Raw genomic sequence first — 8136 nt, forward strand, 5'->3', positions numbered from 1 at the left:
TCAGGTGAACTGACCTGTTCACACTCAGATCACTTAATAGTTTTGACTAAAATTTGGATGTTTAAAAAAATCTAATTTTACATATTGATTGGGATGGTTTCTCCTTGAGAAGTTTTGCATCTTAGAAATGTTTTTCTTTTTAAGCCAATTAAAACAGAATACCTCCTAAAAGAAGTGCTAAAAGCTCTAAACTGCTCAAGACTAGAGTAAATGAAACCTCAGAGGTGCCTTAGAGGTTGTTCAGGAGGTGCTTCATCATATCTGAAGTCATTAATACTCTTTGACAAAATTTTATTGAAAACAAAAAAGGCAGACATTGTTTTAGAGGAATTGGATAAAAACAATGTTTTTAAGAAAGAAAAATTGACATCTAAAAATGAATTTTTTTGTGTGAGGAGGGCTTCATTATGTTTTATATAAAATGTGAATGTGGTAAATGTCTAAAATGTGAATTGTGGCTGAGTATGTCGCTGGGAAAATTCATTAGGTGGATTGGTTTTACACAAATTTGATGTTATCTTGAATTTGTTAATGTTGATTTTTTTCTAATTATAGTCGTATATTCATTGTTATACTTGAAAAATACAGAAAAGTATAAAGAAGAAACTTCACCCATAATCCTTTAAAAAAAGAAACCAAAACATACTTAAGGTCATATTAGGTAAGTAAGTTTTTAATCAGGCATATCCTGTGTGTGTGTCCACAAGCTGGGGACCTACCCTGTTGATTGAGGCCTGAGAAGAAAAGTCGGGAGCTTGGACCTAGGAAGGGGCGTGGAGAAGGAAGCAGGCTGTATGGTGGGGAAAGACTCCCTGATTTGCTGGGTGAGGGTTGAATCAGGGAGGCTTACAACAATGGTTTGCTTTAGCTGATATCCCTATCAGAAAGTTAGAAAAAAAACAAACTCTTGTAATTAAATGGGCATGGTTTTACCTCCTGTGAGGATTCATTCATTCAACAGATGTTCGTTGATCCCCTTCCATGTACCAGGTGCTGTTACAGTGAGAAAAAGATAAGGAGAGGGAACTGGGGTTCACCAAGTATCCGCAGTGTTCTAGGCACTTCGGGGGACTCTGAGTGGTGGGCATCACACTCAGCTGCCATAACTGCCTGGGGTAGTTTACAGGGCAAGGGCTCTGTCAACACATAATAAGTTGAACTTGTCTGGTTCTAAAGCCCAAGCCGTTGCCGTTTTGAGACACATTTAACAGTTATGGAGAGGCCCTAGTTACACATGGGGAACAAAACTGATAATAGCCCCTGTCCTCATGAAAGCTTATAGCTCATAAAGGGTACAGATGCCTGACAAATGAGCTGTAAAGCACTAGTGGGCTCTGAATGGAAATAACAGTGCTTCCAGAGGGTCAGGAGCACCCTTTCGAACTGGGCAAGCTTTGACCTGAAGAATAAGTTGGTGCAGAGTGAGGGAGCAGCATTTTTCTGAAGCAGGAAGGAGCTTGGCAGCTGCGGAGGAACCGGAAGGTGCTGGAGTTTCTGGAGCTCGGTGTTGAGAGAGGTGTCAATGCCCACATGTATCACAGTGTGATAAGAGGTCCAGAAGTGCTGAGGGAGCGTGCAGCTTCCTGGTGGCCTTGGGGAGGCTGTGGGAGAGCAGGTGCCATTAGATGGGTCATTTGGTTGTGATCAGAAATAGCAGAGGAGACAGCATGGTAAGTGGAGTGAAGGGCTTGCACCAGGGCACGGGTGGGAGAGCATGTGGAGGTCAGAGAACAAAGCAGCAGCCAGCAAAGCTAGCATGTGACATGGTGGGGGCGGGTGGGGAGTGGTAGGTTAGATGCTACTGCCCTATTGAGAAAGCCCTTGAGGCTCAAAGCAGCTCAACATGATCGAGGCATGGTCCAAGTTCTTAGCTGTGGTAGAAGCTAAGTAAAGGAGAATAAGGAGCACACAGGCAGAGGCCCTGGGCTTCGGTCACTAGTGCTCGTACCTGGTCGCATAGCCTGTATTGGAGACTTGTCCCATCGCACACTTGTTCCTGCACCTCTCTTCCAGATCCAGCTTCATGCTGGATAAAGGAAATGTTTACCTCCCAAAAAGGATGGAGTGGACAGTGCCAGATTACATCACACTACTCAGACGGCTGCACAATTTACAACTTACAGATTGTTTATTTCTGTCGTTTTCCATTTAATATTTTCAGACTATGGTTAGCCACAGGTAACTGAAACCGCGGAATGCGGAAGCGTGGATAAAGGGGATCACTGCACTACAAATTCCAAGGTCCTGAGAGAATTCTCTTCCTTAGGGAGCTAGACCGCTAGCTTGAAAGTGCATTTGGCTTGCAAGGCTGGTACGAGAGAACAATATGTCACAAGCTAGCGGAAGCTGTGGGCAGTGTGCCCTTTCCATTCTGACACGTGTGGGGGCCCACGTCTCTGCAGAGTCCTCCCCTTGAAAGCCTTTTAGTCCCTGACATCCATCATTGTGGAGGCTCAGCTTTGCAGAGCTGAATATTTATGAGTCGTTATTTAATTAAGTCTAGAACAGCCTTTCATACCTTCATTGATAAATGCAGTCAACCCTTGCCCCATTTGTCCCCCCCACCACCTTCCAGCCACTAGCCCACAGCCAACTTCCGGCCCGGACGCTGCTCCTCATTCTCTGTTCCTGGCATGCCCTCAAGTCTCCACCACCCACCAGAGAGAAATCAAGGCCGGGATTCCTTTCAGTTTCCCCCAAATTTATAGGCAAAGACAAAAATTTGTACTGACCGTTGGTAGATGCTATAGTTTGACCAAACGGCCCTATCCCAAGGTGTTTGGCAACTTGTAGCCCGAGTGGAAGACTGGAGAAAACAGGCCAACAGGCATCTGCGGAAGTGCCTGTTCTGACACTGTCTGTCTTGTGGTTCTAATCACAGCCTGCAAGAAGGATGAAGGGGACGGTTCAACGATGAACAAGGAACATCGCAGTCAGGAGAGGAGTTTCGAGGGGGTGGGTCTGTGTGGGACAAGGAGGAGTGAGGACAGAGCTTTGGAAACTGCTAGAAGGATGTAATGGGAACGTGGCTCACACACCTGGCCCCTGCATTGTCAAGAACCACCTCATGGAAGGGGAGGTGCTTCTTCCCCACGCCTGGAAAACCTTGCCTAGCACACCTTGGTTTTAGAATTCAAGCCACTTGAGTTCACCTGTGAGCACTTAGGGTCCCAGCCTGTCCCTCTCACTGAGAATCTGGGAGCCTGGTCACCTGGGGGCGTGGGCAGTCCCCTAGGGTTGGAGTGCTTTTCTATGACAGCCTGGCCTGACATGTCCAGTGGGGCGCGCTGCTCTACATGCTGCCCTTTTCTCCCTGGCTATGCTCTGGGTTAGGCACCAGAGAGAGCGGGCATGTCTTCCCTGGAACCCAGAGCAGCAGGTAGGAAGGGAGGATGTGAACCGTGTACAGCAAGCTTGTTTATTCATTCAGCAACACCTGAGCCCCAAGTGTTGGGCATGAGTTCTGGGTGTGCCAGTGAGTTAGCTGAAGCCTGCCCCCTCTCCTGCTGGCCGCTGCACGCTCTTCCGTGTGCATGGAAGTTCTTGCTCCAGCACCTCACTGCTCACCCCTGTTGTACTCGGCTGGTTTTGACTCACCACAGGATATACCTTGGATATCATCTTCTCTGGGAAGCCTTCTGATCTCTCAGGCTGGGTTAGATCTCCACTCCCAAAGCACTCTGTCGCTAAAGCACTTACCATATTGCGGTGGTGCCCTAGGTGGGACCAGCTCTTGCAAAGCTGAGGCTGTGTCCTGATGCATGTCTAGAGACACAGGGCATGCTGTGTGATAGCTGATTGTCAGTGTCTGCAGAAGCTCAGTGAATGAAGGACTTGACCAGGTTCTTTGCTGAGGACCTCCCAATGTACCTGCAGAATAAGACCTCGTGTGTATTAGACTTCATGGTCTAAAGATTGTGCTAAATGTCTTACATGGACTATCTCATTGAATCCTTCCATCAATCCTTTGAAGCAGATATTACAGTTCCCATTTTCCAGATGATGAAACTGAGGCACAGAGAAATTCTTGTCCAAGATCCCATAGATGATGGAGCCAATTGCAATGATGGGAATGGTTAAGGGTGATGGGACAGAGAAGAGGGCCACCTGACTATGTGCTAGGCACTGTCTGGTACTATGCACGCCTCTCATCTAGTACTCAAAACAGCCCTGCAGGACTGGTGGTGTTACCAGGTACCTAAGAATTCAGAGAAAGTCAGTCACTTGTCCAAGGCCACCAGCCAGCCGGGAAGCCGTGGAGCCAAGATTCAAATCCCGACTGTTCTTAGGCAGACAGACGCCAAAGAGTGAACTCTTGGGTCTCGTAGCTTGAACGCTAAGGGGAGCCCCTCAAGGCAGGAGCTGTGTCTGCCTGTGCTCTCTTCCACTTTACTGAGAAAGGACTCTGACTTGAGAATTCTTTTTTTATTTTCGAGATAGGGTCTGGCTCTGGCACCCAGGCTGGAGTGTAGTGGTGCAATCACGGCTCACTGCAGCCTTGACCTCCCAGGCTCAAGTGATCCTCCCACCTCAGCCTCTGGAGTAGCTGGACCCACAGGTGCACAGCACCACAGGCCTGGCTAATTTAAAATTCTTTTCTTGTAGAAACAGGGTCTCTCTTTGTTGCCCAAGCTGGTCTCAAACTCCTGGGACTAAGTGATCCTTCTGCCTCGGACTCCCAGTGTTGGGGTTACAAGTGTGAGCCACCACACCCAGCCTGATGTGACAATTCTTACTGTCATTTACTGAATAAACTGACAGGGAGCCCAGCTAATGGAGATGCATTAGTAACTGGATGGTCCTCTCTGATCTCGGGGTCACTGTCAAAGCCCTTCCCTTGGATTAAGGCTCACGGCTGGTTACCCTAAGTCTTCCAGTCCATCACCTCTCTGGCTATGGCAGGTTTTGCAGAATAAAGTGACCGAGGCTAAACAAGTCTGTGAGTGTGGCCAAAGCCAGTGCAGCACAGCACTGGGCCAGCTCTAGTGAAGGAAATTAAGCTGTAACTTACAGGATTTCAACAAACCAATCTTTGGTCTGTGATTCATTTTTATAAAAATGAATATGCGATCACTGCCCTAATTCTCATTTCTTCAAACGGATGCCAAGAGCATCCAAGGGAGAGCAATGCCAAATTTACATTCCACTTTAACAGTTTGTCCTTCCGAGGAGCACAGGCTGACTTCAGAGTAATTCCCATGATCATCACAAATGGAGCTGGCATTTAAAAGGGTGAAGGGAAGACTCAGGAAGGAGGACAGACACTCTGCACTACACGCAAAAGCTTGTTTATCTGGAAGCCTGGCTTGCAGTTCCTGCATCCCTCTGGAACCCAGCCCTGAATCTCTGAACGGAGCAGGAAGTAGAAAGCCTTCTAGGCTCTGGGAAGAAATGCCGCACAGCCCACACACCAAGGCTACGCCCTGTCCTCTAGGTGCACAGCAAAGGTCTTCACGGCTCCCTCCTGTGTCATTTGTGGTTAACACTCGACTTTCGTGCCTGCTTTCACAGCTCACAGCAGATTCTCCCAGAGCCCTGTAACTTCAGATAGCTGCACGTATACCAGGTATGACACTAAATGTTACCACAAAAAAAAAAATGCTTTTTACTCCTCACAGAAAACAGATCTCGTAAACTATTTCACTGATCAGGAAACTGGTTCCAGTAAGAGGTGTCTAGCTTGCAGGTCGCATGTGTCTAGTGTAGACAGCTGCTGTGCTGATGACTTGCTAATTGTTGTGAGGGATGGACACGGGAGAGCTTTTTGGCCTCTGTTGCCTTTTTAAGAGATGCACACTTAGAGCCACTGGAGCTCTGTCCAGCCAGAGAAACTATATCCGTCTCTACAGACTGGTGAGGTTTTGCACAGTTCTCCCAGAAAACCCTAAGGAAGGGGTTTTGGGGAGAGGAGCCAGTGTGGCTCAGCTCCTCCACCCATCCCAGCGACCTCTGAAATAAGACCAGCAGCACCCAGTTCCCCAGCCCACACCTGGCAGGTAGCACGTTCCCTTCACGACTTTCTCCTTGTGTTGAGTGAATCTCAACATCCTTGAACACATTCTTATTGCATGTCGAAGGCAAGGACAATGGCTTATGGCTTCTCTTTCTTTCTCCACACGGTGCTCACATGGTCTTGATAGGACTGACCATCTAGGGATCTCCTTGATCTTTCTTTACCTCTATAAGAAAAAATTAAATTTGAACACAGCGGTATTCCCCTATGGACAAGAAACTGCGATTAGGTGTTTGTCTCTCAGCAAATTATTTCTCCTCTCTCGCCCTCAGTTTTTTCATCAATAAAAGGAGGCCATTAGACCGTGGTTCTAGGAGGAACGTCTGGCTCCAAAACCCTTTGGATTCTAAGTCTTCTCTTTGAGAATGTTCCCCACACCCCTACACTAATTTGACATAATTTGTTCTCTGTTCCAATGGCCTCTTTCCCGTCTACTCCTTGCCTACCAGCCACGCCCCCTCTGGCATGCCCCACCCACCTTTCTTTGTTTGCTGCTCTAGAAGAGAAGGCTCCTGGCTTCTCGGAGCCCTGATGAATACAGCTACTGCCTTGTTTGCATATGCACACTGGTGCCAGTCTGAGCCCAGCTGTGTGCAACGTAAGGTGAAATATAGATTCCCCCAGCCTGGCCACGGTGTCTCCGCATGGCTAGTGGAAAAGCCTGAGTGGGCCTGTGTTGCATATGTATAAGTTTTCCTTTGGCCGTGCGATGGGCCTTGGGTGCGCTGACTCCCTTGTCATCTGTGTCTCTGTGCTTCTTCGGTGTTCCTTCAAGATTAACAGGCCATCTGGGCTAAACAGTTATTTGAAATGACTTGGCCAGGCCCTGGTCTGTCCTCTTGGGAGCTCTGGGACTTGAGTGTCAAACCCGAACCCACTCTTCGGCCCACCCACTCAGCCTGGCAGCAGCAGGTTTTATGTATCAGCAGCGACCTAGAACCAGGCCAAGCATCCCCTTCACCTCCTGCGGGATGAAGGCCAGGCTCCTTACATGGTGTTGGCAGTCCTGCTTCCCCTGCCCCTGGGTTCTCAGTTACACCCACCATCCCGTGTCCAGACTTACCGCAGCTCCTGAGCAGGCCTGGCACTCTCCTGGCCCCGAAGCCTTTGCACCTGCTGTTTCTTTTGCCCATTCCTGGGGTAGGGGGGTGCAGAGAGGAGAGGAGAATCCCCTCTGTGTTCCTGGAGCCCAGTGTGTCTGCCTCTGGTACACACCTGCACCTGGAACTCACATCTGCTCTCACTGGACCCTGGATCCTCCCGGGGACTCTGGCCCAGCATCTGCACACAGTGGAAGCCACCAAGTGAGGAAGACTCAGGGCCAGTGCACTTTTAACCCCCTTTCCCAAAACCCGAGTTCTAAAAGTTTGTTGAATCTCGCTACATACAGATGCGGCACCTTTAATAGAAATGCTAAAAGGAGAGAGGTTCCTGGTGAAGGTTTTCATTGCTGTTGCTGCTCCTGCCACTGCAGGCTTTCTCAGGAGGAAGCCCCTCAGCCACCCCCTCGCCCTGGGAAATGGAAAGGAAGGTGGGCTGCCCGTCTGCCAGGCCAGCTCAGTCACTTGGGGGCGGTGAGCACGGTGGCTGGTCGTCCCTGCAGCCTCCCCACCTTCTCCTTCCTGCCCTCCATCTGCCCCTGCCTGGCCTTCCAGGCACCCGCTCTCTCCTTCCACTACTTGATCGGGATAGCTGGAAGAGCAGAGGGGCTAAATTGAGTTTATATAGCCTTCCCTGTATATATTTAGAGATAAGAAGTTCATTTAGGGATCAGGGGCTGCTTCTTGTCTATGCATCATTAAGCACACCACATCTGCTACTGAGCTAGCAATCAGCAGAATATTGAGAAAAGTTATAAAGAAATCTTTGCATCGGTTCATTTTCATTCCCAACTCCCTGTGTCCTGGCTCTCAGACTTCTGTGAGCGAGTGTCGGGGAGGAAACGGAGCCGTAGCTGCTGGGGCCATGCCTTGGGAGTTGGAGCTGGATTCAGAGAATTCAGCTTTGACCTGCTGCCTTCTCTCGGTGTGCGTGCCTGCATGCGTGTGTGTGTGCAAGCACGTGAGTGTGTGTGCAGGGAGGGTGGGGGTGGTGGTGAGGAGATGGTCTATGGAAAGCTGTGC

Source organism: Callithrix jacchus, chromosome 8, assembly GCF_049354715.1.
Source record: "Callithrix jacchus isolate 240 chromosome 8, calJac240_pri, whole genome shotgun sequence".
Taxonomy (NCBI): Eukaryota; Metazoa; Chordata; class Mammalia; order Primates; family Cebidae; genus Callithrix; species Callithrix jacchus.